Source organism: Heliangelus exortis, chromosome 2, assembly GCF_036169615.1.
Source record: "Heliangelus exortis chromosome 2, bHelExo1.hap1, whole genome shotgun sequence".
NCBI lineage: Eukaryota > Metazoa > Chordata > Aves > Apodiformes > Trochilidae > Heliangelus > Heliangelus exortis.
The window spans coordinates 39,810,245-39,823,827 of NC_092423.1; the positions used below are offsets into that span (position 1 = coordinate 39,810,245).

Here is a 13,583-nt window from a genome sequence, read left to right on the forward strand (position 1 = left end):
TCAAGCTCCCGCACCCTCAAACCTCACTAAAGCACCCTGGGGAGGGTATTTTTGTGATATTACAGAGCACCAGAAGATTTGAGCAGCTCATTATGACAGAAGTCTTGTCTCAAAGAGACACTCAGATGGTCTGTCTAATCTGAAAAGCCTTCTGTTAATAAAACTCAGCTGATCCATCAGTTGTCTTTGGCATTTTGGTTTCCCCAGATGAAGTGACTAGCAGCCTCTCCTGCTTCAGGCCAGTCAAATGTTGCCCTTTGTGTCCTGTCTGCAAGCTTCCCTCTGTGACAGCTTACATCTGCTCTCTGCCCAGCCTCAGACCTCTCCTCTTTTGCTCTCAGGAGAAAGACACGGCCCCTCAGACAGGGTAATTACCTGCCCCTGGCCACATTGCCACGTGCGTGCACATGTGCAGGCGATATGTACACAGGCCGCAGCGAGCGAGCACCATGGGGGGTGGGATGAGGAGCAAAAAAACCAGTCTCTCTGATCTTCCACGAGCCTCTGAAGGAATGTCTGGTCGGGATGCATGTGCATTTTCAAGTCCTAAAATAATTTTAGTTTCTGTTTTATGCTCCATGAGGTCACGGAGTGGACAAGCCTACAGAACAGTGGCCTCCAGTTGACAGCCGTGTGCTTTCTGAACTGTGACACTTCCAAAAAGGAGACTAATTTATCTTATCAGCCACGGCCATAAAAGAGGGTAAGGGATGGAAATAGATTAGAACCCATAAAACTGAGGGAAGCAAGACAGCTGCCATCCAGGAAGGGACAGACACTGCCCTGCAGGGTCTTGCTGACTTTGAAGAAACTTGTGGATCCATTACTGCTGGCTCCATGGATTGTCTCCTGTCATGGGAACTCTCCCATCCCGTGGGAGCACCCATAGAAGCTCCTGAAAGAGGCCTTTTTGAGATCCTCCTTTTTCAAAGATCATGTAGGTACTGGATTTTGAGAGCCAGCTGCATGCCAAAGTACACTGCTTGTCTGTGAACCTGTGCCAAATGCTTCTATAGACAGTTTTCCATCTGCCCAAGAAATTATGCCTACATAATGCTTAGCACTTTCTGGCAGATATTGAAGTGCCATGGAAAAACTTGGGTGGTGGGTTTTCAATTAATTACAAAAATCCAAATTGTCCACAGTTTATAGTCCCGACCATAAAGTGTGCAATACCAACTTGATATGAATGCTGTCTCACAGATTTTAGTGGAGATTTACCAATTGGTGAAAACAGATGGAGCGACAAATAAAGCTAGCAGCTGTCTCCTCCCAAGAGCAGGTCAAATGCATCTCAGCATCATAAAAGTACCAGAAAAGAAGGGAGATCAGCAGAATACACGTTAGAAACATAAAGTGTTTGTAATTCAGACTTGATAGCATTGAGAGTCTTTATTAAGGATAGTAAAAGAAACAAATAAAAGGAGAAAAATGAACTACTTACAAACAGTGTACAAAGTCAAGTCATAAATCCTTCTACTGACTCACTTGGAGGCTCAGTGAAGAGATCACTGCTTTTCCGTTCTTTAACTCCTCAGGGCAGTGCCTCTGAAATCTCTACTCTGCCATGGGACCCTACAGAATATTGTCCAAAGATGGGACAGAAGATCCTCTATTTTCTTCTAAGCCAATTTACTAGTAACTTACTTACATCTCTGTTTAACAAACTCTCTTCTTTGGAATTGGTGGCAATCATTTGGATGAATACAATGGGATGCAGAATTCCTTTACTTTTTTTTTTTTTTTTTTTTTTTTTTCCTCATGCTCATTTTGTGAATATGATCTCAGGGTAAAATACTGAACAATGTGTGGATCACAGACAATTTATTGAACACTGTGCTTTCAATAACTCCATTTCAGTAGCCAGGAGGAAGCATTCAGGTGTGCAGAAGATTTCCTCCTGGCGATATGGTGGTTCAGACATGTTCTTTCCTAGTGTGAAGTACATTTGCAGCAAGTGTTGCCCAACATGCTTTATGCAAATAATGCCTAACAGGAATGGAAAGTCTGATTGGTTTCAGTGTTTAATCATGAGCATGTGCTTAAATTTCTTGCTGAAGCTAAGGAGTCAGTAGGGGTGAAAGCTCTCAGGGTGATGCTTCTGCAGATTGCAGTTTTCAGTCACAGGGAAGTCACAGGGCAACAAGAGTGCCCATCTCCCATGTCACCCATGGTGACTGCAGCATGACATGGAGTTGGGTTCACCTGGACTCTCACTTTGTCCCCTCAGTCCTCATGACCTGGGTGAAGCCATTTCTCTCAGGCAGTTTCATACATGGTGCCTCATGCATCTGAGTACTTGCAATGAGACTGATATGTTTAAGACTGTTGTGCTTTTCTGTCCTTCCCTTCATGATCAGTGATTCCTCTCAGGCTTTCTTCATTGTGCCCATGCTGGGCCACGAGGAGCCTGTCCTGGTGCTCTGCTTTCTCTGAGACCTTCAGTGTGAGCACAATGTGCACTGAAGAGCAGAGCCACAGCTGAGGAGTCACAGGGAGGGTGGATTAGGAAGAGGTTTTGGTGGTGCTGCAGAGAGAGAGAGAGAGACAGAGTGCTCTAAGTCCCATCACCTCTCAGTGAAGGCTTTGGGACAGCAGACAACTATGGCAAATGGTGTCCACCAGGTTCTCTGCCTCCTGCTTGATCAGGAGTCTTCTTAGTCATAATCCATTCCCTGGTTTTGGCCCAGACTGGCCAACTTCCCAAAGTCACATCCCTCATCCCATTTCTAGAAGATTACCAGCAAGATATCTCCCTCTCTCCTCCAGCCACGTCCAGAGTTCCTGGATTAACAGATGGGCTTCTTGGGACTGAATAGGGCTCACTGGATCTGGAAACATGGTTTTGAAATATGGTTTGTTCAGTCTGCTTGGAAAGCCATACACCTACTCAGGCATCCAACATAGCATACGTGAACCTATGTTTAGACCTCTTCTTTCCCCCTTCCTGGTTTGAAACAATGCCTTCATGTTGGGAAAGTTTTAGATAATCTTTGGGTGGAAAATAGTGTGCAAACCAGCCCCATGGGCTGATTTCAGCCAAAGGTGCCTCTGGAAGCCAAAGCCAGCAGAGCTGCCAGGCATTTCCAGCTACCATGAGGTTTTGTTATCTGGCCACTTGTTGACCAAAAACTGGACCAAGACCCAGACACCGAATATTTCTCTCTTTGCTGGGAAAGGGCAGCTTAATACTTTCCTATAAAGTACAAGAGCAGCAAGCAAGCAAGTTTTGGGTTCTTTTTGTTTTTTTTTTTGCTCCCTTTTGGAAGGAAATTGTGAGTCATGGTTCCAACAATCTGAAACACAACAACACTGATGGCCAGATCAACAAACAGGCCAGCAGAAGGCCGTGCAGAGCAGAAGTGAACCAACAGCCAAATGTCCTTGCCTGAGCAAATGCAGCTTTGTGAAACTTTGTTGTCCCAACCTCTTCGGATGCCAAATGTATTCACTGAGTAAATGAGGCAGCTGGGTTGTTCCTTTTCAGGAAATGGCCCAGGAAAAAGTTTCTTACAGTAGGTGACAGGCAGTGAAGCAGCAAAGTGCAGCCAAAGCCCAGCTTGCCAGAGATGTAACTTCACCCTACGCATTCCACTACTGCTTGGATGTTCCTTCAGCTTGACCTGCTCTTCTCTTGCTCTCCGAGCAAGTTTCTTGCCAAGGTTTTCTCAAGAGTGCTCTTAGACAACAAACAGCAGTTTGTTCTCTTACACAGGGGCTTTTTCACCCCTGAAAAGCCTTTTATGTCACGAGTGCAGTTAGTTTCCCACTGGCACCGTGCTTCAAGAACAGACATGGAAAAATGAAATCAGGAGATAACACACAGTGCAATGTAATGAGGGCACCAGCATAAAGACATTTTTGCATATTTTTAAAAGTGCCAGATAAATTCAGTTCCATAAAAGTGACAAGAAACCGATTTAAAGAAAAAGGAGGAAATTTTCACGAATCATTTACATTCTGAAATCTACAATAAAAACAAGCAGGTCCTCCAAAGCTGTATCCTCTTGTCAGCACACAGCTTAGTGAGTAGGCTACAGCTTGAGGCTGGGAGAGGAGTAACACATCTTTTGTTCAGAGAGAGCACTAATGCACCACACAGGGTGCTGATCCCATCCTTCTGCCATACTGGAAATTTGCTGCCTCATCTGCCATGCTCAGAAGTCAAGATTTTAGCCTACAGTTTTCTCATGCTCTAGAATAGTCTCCTGGAAGCCACCACAGCTTTGTCTGGTTTACCACAAGAAACGTGCACAAGCCCAGCAACAATTCCTGAGTCCAAGGGAAGCCCCAGACAGAGCCCTGCTCATAGGATTCTTCTTCCACTTTAAGTCTGCATCCCCCAGCAGTCATAGAAGGTTTTATAAATACTACATTGGAAAGAATTTTGGTTCTGCTGTATTAAGGAGAATTTGCTTTTGGTCAGATCATGTAGCTACAGAGAAGAGGAGTCACACTTCCATGTCTGCAGTTTTAATTTCAGATGGTCAGTGGCAGCATTGGTACAAAAACTTCTTAGACGTACATTTACACAATGAAAGCATCAAATATGGCCAAAAGAAGCAGGGAAACCACTCCTTTGTACAGCTTTGTAGTTCTTTTTTATCCTGAAGTGACAAAACACATAATAAGTTACATGTGACTTGGTGAATTTTACATGTACAAGAGTTGGCTGGGAAACGTACTTTATCTGAACTTTGTGGCCAGTGGCCAAGTTAAATAAACCCAATTAATATTAATTTCCCTTACCCCTTCCATCCCTTTCCTGGTAAATAGAACCAGCTCTGGGATTTCTAATGGTAAGTTACCTTTGTAGTGTCTGGTTTAACCTGGCTACTATACATGTTTTTCCACTTTGAGTCTTTTTTTCTCTTTCTTTGTAAACTTGCAAAACTTCAGAGTAATCACTGCATCCTTGTAACTTTTATTTTGTAAGAGTATTTTGATCTCTTAGTTCATGCTTAGGCATAAAAGCAACATAATCTAGCTTGTCAGATGTGACTGAAATTGTTAGCATTTCTTATGTTTAAGAGCCTTGGGATGGTGTGTGACTTGAATGGATATGAAGATATTTAGCAAATATGTCTGTGTTCCAAAGTAGAAAGAATAACTTATTACCCATGCAACAAAAAAAAAAAAAAAGAAGCCAGGCTACAACCATGTCTCAGCATTAGCTCTGGTACCTTCCAAGAGTGCTGTTACCCAAGAGAATTCTAAATTTAGGTGCTTTTTTATGAAAAATTATTTTGTAGGGTGGGTGCTATGAGTATGGGCTGAAGTTTGTATGGTTCATATTCTGTTTGAGGTTCATTATCAAAATAGTTGAGCAAACAGTCACAGATGTGAAGTCCCTGTGCTATTCCCCATTTTTCTTATGGAAACGCCTGAGACTCCACACTCTCTTTTGTCTCCATGTGCTGGGAACAGGACCCAGCTTGCCTGATGTGGAAAGCAGCTTATGCATTAGCAAATGTGCTTTTAGGATGGAGCTAGGATTTTAGTAACATGGATCAGGTTTATTCAGCCCTCTCTACAGGTCTGGCTGAGGCTGGGGGCTTCCAATGCCTACAACATTCATCTCTGGGGCCACTTTGCCAAGGATAATCACCTTGTTACTGTAGCTGGGGCCTGGGGATAACATTCAGGAGAACAGAATCATAGGATCATTTTGGTTGGAAAACACCTTTAAGATCATTAAGTCCAACCATTAGCCTAGCACGCTGCGGTGTCCCTAAGTACAATAATTCTTGATGTTTCTGAAGGAGAAAAAGTGTGCTAGTCATTAGTGATGTGCTCTGAATAAACTGAGTCAACATTGGGATACAGGAATGGTTGCAAGGACACGCCAAGGTCTGCCCTATCTGGTCGTCTGCCTCTTGGGGTGGCCAAGAGCCCCATGAGAGGACAGGGCAAACAAACTCTGGTCCTCTGGAGAGCACTGCCCAGCACCCTGCAAGCTGCACAGGCTTAGACAAGATGAAACTTTGGGTTTTCCCTGCTTTTTCTAGACTGTTTTGTCATGGAAGTGACATATACTACAGCCGGGATCTGACCAGATTTTTCTTCTCAAGAGTAGACACTGATGACTTTATTTAGCCTTGCAGTAAGTGGTTGAAATAACAAACCTGATGAAGCCACAAACCCACTTCATGTCCCAGAGCCCCATGGTAGGATGTCTGCAGAGCTTTAAAAATGCAACACAGAAAATGGAAAGTTTCAGCCACATACAGAGCACTCCCTCAAGCCATTGACCATTTTGGATCATGCTAGAAATACATTTCCTGCATAAAAAGGAGAAGTACATTGCCATAGAGGATGACTGCATTTTCCCCTGAGGGAATTTCCACTTTAACTGTGACATGCAATCCTTTTGCAAACCACCCTGTCAAAATACTGAAGGGCTTTTTCACAGAAGGACAGAGCATCTGCAAAGCTGTCAAGAAATGATGTGCCTTTGCTTCAAGTTAAAGAGTAACGTATTGACTCTCAATGTGATTAGGATGGACTTCTGCCCAGAGCAGGGAAATTGGCTTTGAATGAAAATTACTCTTCAGGAGTGCCTCTTCATTAATGATATTATTATTATTTTATTTTAATGTAATTAGGGTTATGTTCTTAAGTCATAATTGTCATCATTACACTTTTCTTAAGTCAGCATAGCATTACATTTAATGATCTTAGTAATGACGCAAAGGAGCTGTGAATCTCACCTGCCACGCACGGATGGTGCCTTCTGTTTCTGCATAACGTGGCTCTGCTTGGAACAGAAATTGTCCTTGAGGTGCCTCAGAAATGTACTGTCTTGATCATAATAATTATTTGAAACTAAAAAGCCATCTGGTTAAAATCAGGACCTCTTATGTGTGTTATGTATCTTTATAATACATTCTTCCTCGCCCCCGGGAACATTAGAAAAACTGACATGTTTAAGCATTTTTCTAGTCATAGGATTTAACAAACTGGTTTTTAATAGCTACATCAGGCAATGAACTATTTGTGCCGAGCCTGTGGTGACCATTTTCATGCAGAAGTGGGATGTGTGCTAATGAATCTCTCTGTTCCGAGGACCTTGGGATCCAGAGAAGGGCTCACCAGAGAGTCTCAGAGGGTAAATTTTTAAGTGCATTTTTACCCCTTAAAAAAAGGGTAGCATAGCAGAATACTGTGGAAAAGCTGACCTTCCAGTCTTGAGAAATAAGGATACTACAAGCGATAAATGAATAAAACTCTGTGTGCCCTCTCCCCCTCTAGTACAGTAGCAATGCTGCTAGGAACAGCTTACCCTTCAATTTAATTGCAGTCACTCATCCATTTTTTTAATCATGACATCACCCTGAAATGATTAGAAAATTGTAAGTGGGATGTGAACTCAAGCAGAAGCTTATGGACTGCTCACTGTGTCAAAGGAACAAGAAATGAGGTGACTCGTGTCATCTTCCAACAGGTCTCCCAGTGAGCATTTGTGTCCCACGCGACACTCTGGCTCTTCATCTTTCAAGCTGCTCCACAGCAGATCAAGTGGAAAGAAGACTACAGCTGGCATGTGAGAGCTGGTCTGGCCAGGGAGGGGAGAAAAGTGAGGCCACATTTGTGTGACAGGACCAGTAAAGTGCCATAGCAACCCAGTCAAGCACAGATCAATGCTGAGTTGATCTACAAGGAAACCAGCTCTGGTATAACTCCACAATTACCTCCCCCTTCAAAAAACATGCCCATTAGCCTTATTTGAAAGTAAAAAGAAAGAGAGAGAGAGAGAGAGGAAAAAAAAAAAAGCCATTTAATTCTCCCAGAGGAAAAAAGATTAAGGAAAAGATTAGCCTGTATGCTTCCCACAACAGGCTTGGAGATCAGCTTTTTGAGTGTGACAGTCAACAAAGGATGATGTCAGACAACTTTGAGAAATGCCTGATCAGGGTTCTATCATAACTCACTGTCTTGTAAATATGTTTAATTTCTGTTCTAACAGAGTCTGTCTTCTAGCAGAAATTGCAGAGAGTTGTGCATTTATCCTCCACAGAAGTCATAATGCTTCTGGAGGTTACAGACAGACATTACAAATGCCTCCTCCAAGCCTCACTCACTGCAAAGTTCAGTGTCATCTGGCAGCAAAAAACATTAATCACTCCAGAGAAGGGCATGGTTCTAAGCCAGGCAGGGCTTGTATCTGCTTTCCAAATAGCTTATCCTAGCAGTTCTTTTTATTGAGACTGATTCCCCATAATTTGCTAGTTTGGGGATATAGTCCATTTGTATTTATCTTGTCCTGTAGATCTAATAATTGACATTTTTATTGTATTTATTTTATGAGCTGATTTCTTAGTACCTAAAGGTGTTTTTATTACTCCTCTTTTGCCCTTTCCTTTAGAGTACCCAAAGTATACTGAGCAGGGGGGAGAAGTTTTAGACACACTTTGTAGAGAAATTCATTGGCTGATTAGGATTATTTCTTTGTTTATATCACTTTTGTGTTTTCTGCTACTCTAGTTGGGACCAGAAAGCTAACCATCCCACCCAAGTCAGAGGCTAGGCTGAAGGCAGCTCAAATTTAACTTCATTCTCTGTTTGAAATAGTGAAAATGCCCCATCCCACTGATATTTGGAGACAGGGACCTTACACTGAGGTTGGCCATTGCACACCTTGTCATCCTTCTAAGGATATTTCCTATGCTGCAAATAATTCCCTGAGAAAAGTTATTTCTGGTGGAGTAGATTAGATACAGTGATGGAGAGCTGGGTGAGGAATGATGAGATGATAGAAATCATTAGATGATTTCTTACTCTTTGCTTTCCACTTATCATCATGTAACGCCTGCAAAACATGATATCCATAATTCTGGATTTATAAAAAACTATCAGAACACTTCATGGATTTTCTATCAGGCTGAATCTTGCATAGCAAGATGAGCAGTTATACCTTTAATTTGTTATGGAAGATGACTTACTTACCAAAGGAACCCTCACCGAGAGTGAGGCAAAATGTCATAAAGTCAGCCTCTTGTTTGGGCTTTGATGGTGAGTCTGTGAGTTAATGGTATCCATACCGCTAGGATTACTCTGAGTTTGTCTTAAAAACATTATCCACATACCTTCATTATTGCCAGTTAGTGCAAGATGGTATGAAAGATGATCCAATTGCCTGGGGCCTGGAGGTTTCTCCAGCAAGTGAATGGATGTTGCCAGTCAGAAACCTCCACGTTTCAGGACTAGAGAGGCCACTAGATCTACAAGCCTGACTTCTTGAATAACACAGGCCATAACTTTTTCTCTGTTACTTTTATCTTCATAGTATCTCCTTTCTCACAAAGGGATTCTTAAGCAAGAATATGGAAGAACAAAGGGAAGCAGATCCAGGGTCCCCTCACATCAGTCACGAAGTCCAGTGGAGCAGCGATATGGTAAGTCAGTATCTAAGTATCTTTTATTCTCAGACACTGTTAGTCTGAGACAAAAATGGCCTTTCTGAAGAGTATTTAAGCTCTATTAATGTTGAAAATTCAATATAGCTGTCAGTGTTGGTGTTTTGGAGGCAACCCTCCCTAGGTGTGAAATGGGCCCTAGCCTGGGAACAGGACCTGGGAAAAGGGTCCTTCTATAAACTGTGATAATTTAGGGGACCTGTGTATGTCCTGTGAAGGGATTCTCAATGCTATTTCTATCAATTTCATTTCTTAACATTTGTATGGTTGCTTATATTTTGTGGCATTTAAGACCAACAGTGATTGCTACAGATGTCCTTCATAGGACCATATCTCAGTATCTTGAACTGGCTGCTTGAGTGGGTGTCTGAGGGCCAGTTCTGCAAACCAGAGTGTCCCCAGGAGTGGAAATGGGAAACCAACCTTCAGCTGTGGAGGATGTTTTGGGCTATTGGTGGCTGATCCAAACTCCTTCGCTGTACAGAGGAAAGATTGGATAGCCAAGGAGAGAGCCTCATAGCTCTCTACGGACACTAGGGACACAGCCTATAAATCCAAGGTGATATACTAACACTTTCCAGGGGAATCACACTCTTTCCACCTGTATCTTGCAGTAACATGATTAAGTCTTTCCTTATGAGTTTTGTTGTGCAAACAGTCCACCACTGTGTGACAGGTAGCTGACAGAGGAGGATTTGGTGAATTCAGCTAATTTGCTGAATCACAATTTGAATTTCCCTGCAGAAATGTCCACACAAGGCTGGCAGATACAGCACAAGACCAGTGGGAGGCTCATGATCTTGAGGATAAGTTGGATACCTTGAGATATCTCAAATGGAACAAGAAGCCCATATTTATGGAATGAACTGAACTTTGTATAAAACCTACAGATATCCCCTTCCCCTCTCTAGGCACTTGTCTACAGTCCCATGAGCCCAGAGGGTGCCTGGAAATTGAAGAAGACCTTATGGAGCAAGGAGTGCATCAGCTCCATCTTGTGCTGGCATCTTTAACATCTGGACCTATAACTGCAAGTAACCAGTGACAAGGAGACAACAGCTAAGCATAATATCAACATTTTGTTAACCATGTTTGCAAAAGCAACCATCCCCCTTCACCCCTTGCCCTCACTGCTGGAGCAGCTTCAGCAGCCTGCCCGGAGCAGGGAAATGGTCTCACCATGGGGGGAGAGCAGCAGCAGCCTCCTCCACCCCCCTGAGCTCCCCCAGGGCATCCCAGGGGCAGGCTGGGCCTCTCGGGCTCCCACTGCTCTCCTGGTTGCTGCTGCTCTCCTCCAGCCACGGGTGCAGATGTGGCTTAGGGAAGTGCCGAGGTCTGCAAATTCCTACCCCTGAGTACCCTGTTTGGGTTTTCACCGACTGCTGTTGATGGTCACAAAATAACTGGGCTCTTTCTGAGCTGAGGATTATCTCCTGGTGGTGTGTGTCACTGTGTGTGGGACACATGGTGCTTGAATGAGGCAACCTCTGCCATGTTTCCCCAAAGCCACTGAGCTGTTACCACAAGGAGATGCCCCAGCACTGCATCATTCGAGCAGGCAAAGTCACTGGCAGGGCCACATAGTCAAAAAATGTGTGTCTAGTTTTGAATAGAGAGAGATGCTTGGAAGGTAAGGTCGTTTTCCCTATCCACACTCAGAAATTAGTCTCTGTATTTGAGCTATGCAATACATGCCTATGGAAATGTTGAGCCTGATATGTCTGTTTGGACAGAACAACTTGTTTCTTGTTTTGGTTTTTTTTCATTGTTTTTTGGGTGGTTTTTTTTGGGGGTTTTTTTTTTTTTTTTTTTTTTTTGTATTTTTGGGGTTTGGGTTTTTTTCGTTCAGATGGGTTGGGTTTCTTTGGTTTGGTTTTGTTACTTTGTTGTGGGGGTTTTTTTCGGTTTTTTTTTGTGTTCTCACAGGAGCATAACAAATCACTTGTCCTGGGAATTTGACAAACTTTCAGCCTATCCTATTCATGGCAATGGCAAAAAGATCTACATCAAAAGATGTTGATACAGGATGCTGTTGGTTTCTGAGGCTGATGTGCAAACATTTCTAGATGTCTGACGTGCAAAACCCAGTGGCAGAATGGACAGTCCTGCCTTGGCATCAGCTGATCAGAGAGGAGAGGATGAAGCCATCACAGGGAGGAGGCTGTGCTGCTCTTTAACTGCTACATGCAATGGTGGAGCTTTTTTGCCCTGCTTTTCTCCAAGGTAGACCATGCTTCAGTGCCTGCAGATGTGCACTTGCTGGGCAACAAGATAAGAACAATTAGCATGCAATAGGAATAATAGGAAAGTATTAAAATTTAGCAGTATCATCTTTGTTTAAGTTTCCACTTTCACCTTTTCCCATCAGGCAAATTGCTGTGGTGTTTAATATACAGAAAAAACATTTGTGTTTGATGCAATACTGTGATTTTAGCCTTAATGCATATTCTTGGCTTGTCTAACCACTTGTCTGGGGTGTTGTGAATCTCTATAGCAGACTGATGCCTCTTCAAAGCCATCTGGAAGATCTACCCACTCCTTTTTTTTTTTTCTGTCCTGCTCTTTTAATTGGAATTGCTGGCTGGCCCTGTGTATCAGAGCAGTACAAAGGCTGAGAAAACAGAGAGGTCTTACACTAAACCATTCGAAAGGGCAGCAGGAGACATCATCCATTTTGTGTATAGATATGTTTAGATAGATGTGGTGAGCCATAAGAAGTGGATGCCTTGACAGGTTACTTTTCAAAGACTGCTGATTTGCAGTGACCTCTGACTGCTCTCAAAACAGCTGAATTCTGCAGATTCTAGTAATCTGAGAGAGAAAGTGTTTTGATGTCAGCTGGGTGTAAAGAGTCTATTGCTGCCCTGGGTGTCTCAGCATCACAAGGAAGAGCAGAACTGGGGAAAAAAGGATGCTGTAGCTGGAAACTCCCTTCTCTGATTTTGTATGGGGCAACTTGCTGTGTTTGCAGGACAATTCCTGGGTGAAAACCATGCTCAGATGTTGTCAGTCCCCCCAAGATACACGTTGCCTCCAGAATGTGTGGAAAAACTCCCTGTTGTACGATGCTTCCCTGATTTGTGGAAGTATTTTAAATGCACAGCATGTTCTATTCCACGTTGTAGTCACAGTTCTGTTGAATGTAGACATGTAGGGAGGTAGAAACACCACTCTTTTCTCTCATCCTACCCTACTGATTAAAGTACTCAAGGTAGTGTAATCCTTTTCAATCTCTATTGGAAATCTGTCAGACATGTGGAAGCTCTTGTAAATCTGGAAGTTTTCTTTTTTTGTTTGTTTGTTTTTGTTTGGGGTGGTTTGGTTGTGGTGGTGGGGTTGTTTATTTTGTTTTCTTTTGGGTTTGGTTGTTTATTTTTGAGGTTTTTCTGTTTGGTTTGTTTGCTTGTTTTGAATGCAATCACATGGTTTTATGAAAGATATTTCTCCTTCTAATAAACTTTGTTTCTGTTCTGTTCTTTTATTCTGGGCTGCACGATGCTGAGGGCACCTGGAAAGGAGCTGCTTCCACCTTTCTGCCTGGCCTCCTCAGTGACCATCCCAGTTCACCCATCAGCCACCATCTGCCACCCAGCCTCTCTCTGTCTTTAGACACACGCTTGCAGGATCCCAGTTGCCCTCTGCCCCTACCATGCACTTTCAATTTTAAGGGATCCTAAAAATCTGCTTCCAGATGTTCCCATGGAGATAACATACAACCTCCCCATACTTAATGTAATTATATCCCTTTAAAAACACAGTAAATTTTTACTTATCTATGCTTGCAACAGGCATGGGACTAGAGGGGACAGGCTGGCAGCCCGGTGGTGCAAGGGAAAAGCCTGAAGGTGGAGTACAGATCCTATGAGGAGAGGCTGAGGGAGCTGGGGCTGTTCAGCCTGGAGAAGAGGAGGCTCAGAGGAGACCTCATCACTCTCTACAACTCCCTGAAAGGAGGGTGTAGCCAGGTGGGGGTTGGTCTCTTTTCCCAGGCAACCCTCAGCAAGACAAGAGGGCACGGTCTCAAGTTGTGCCAGGGGAGGTTTAGGTTGGACATTAGAAAGAATTTCTTTACTGAGAGGGTGATCAAGAATTGGAATGGGCTGCCCCGGGGAAGTGGTGGATTCTCCATCCCTGGAGATATTTGAAAAGAGACTGGATGTGGCACTC

The 13,583-nt window shown here is 43.3% G+C and overlaps 1 long non-coding RNA gene across 1 annotated transcript; it reads left to right on the forward strand.

Annotated features, from left to right (window-relative positions):
* Window positions 1-9,212: 9,212 nt before the first annotated feature.
* On the forward strand, window positions 9,213-12,887 carry LOC139793701 (uncharacterized). Its single transcript, XR_011724729.1, has 3 exons — window positions 9,213-9,395; window positions 10,328-11,046; window positions 11,343-12,887. It is a non-coding gene; the product is annotated as an uncharacterized lncRNA (long non-coding RNA).
* Window positions 12,888-13,583: the final 696 nt, after the last annotated feature.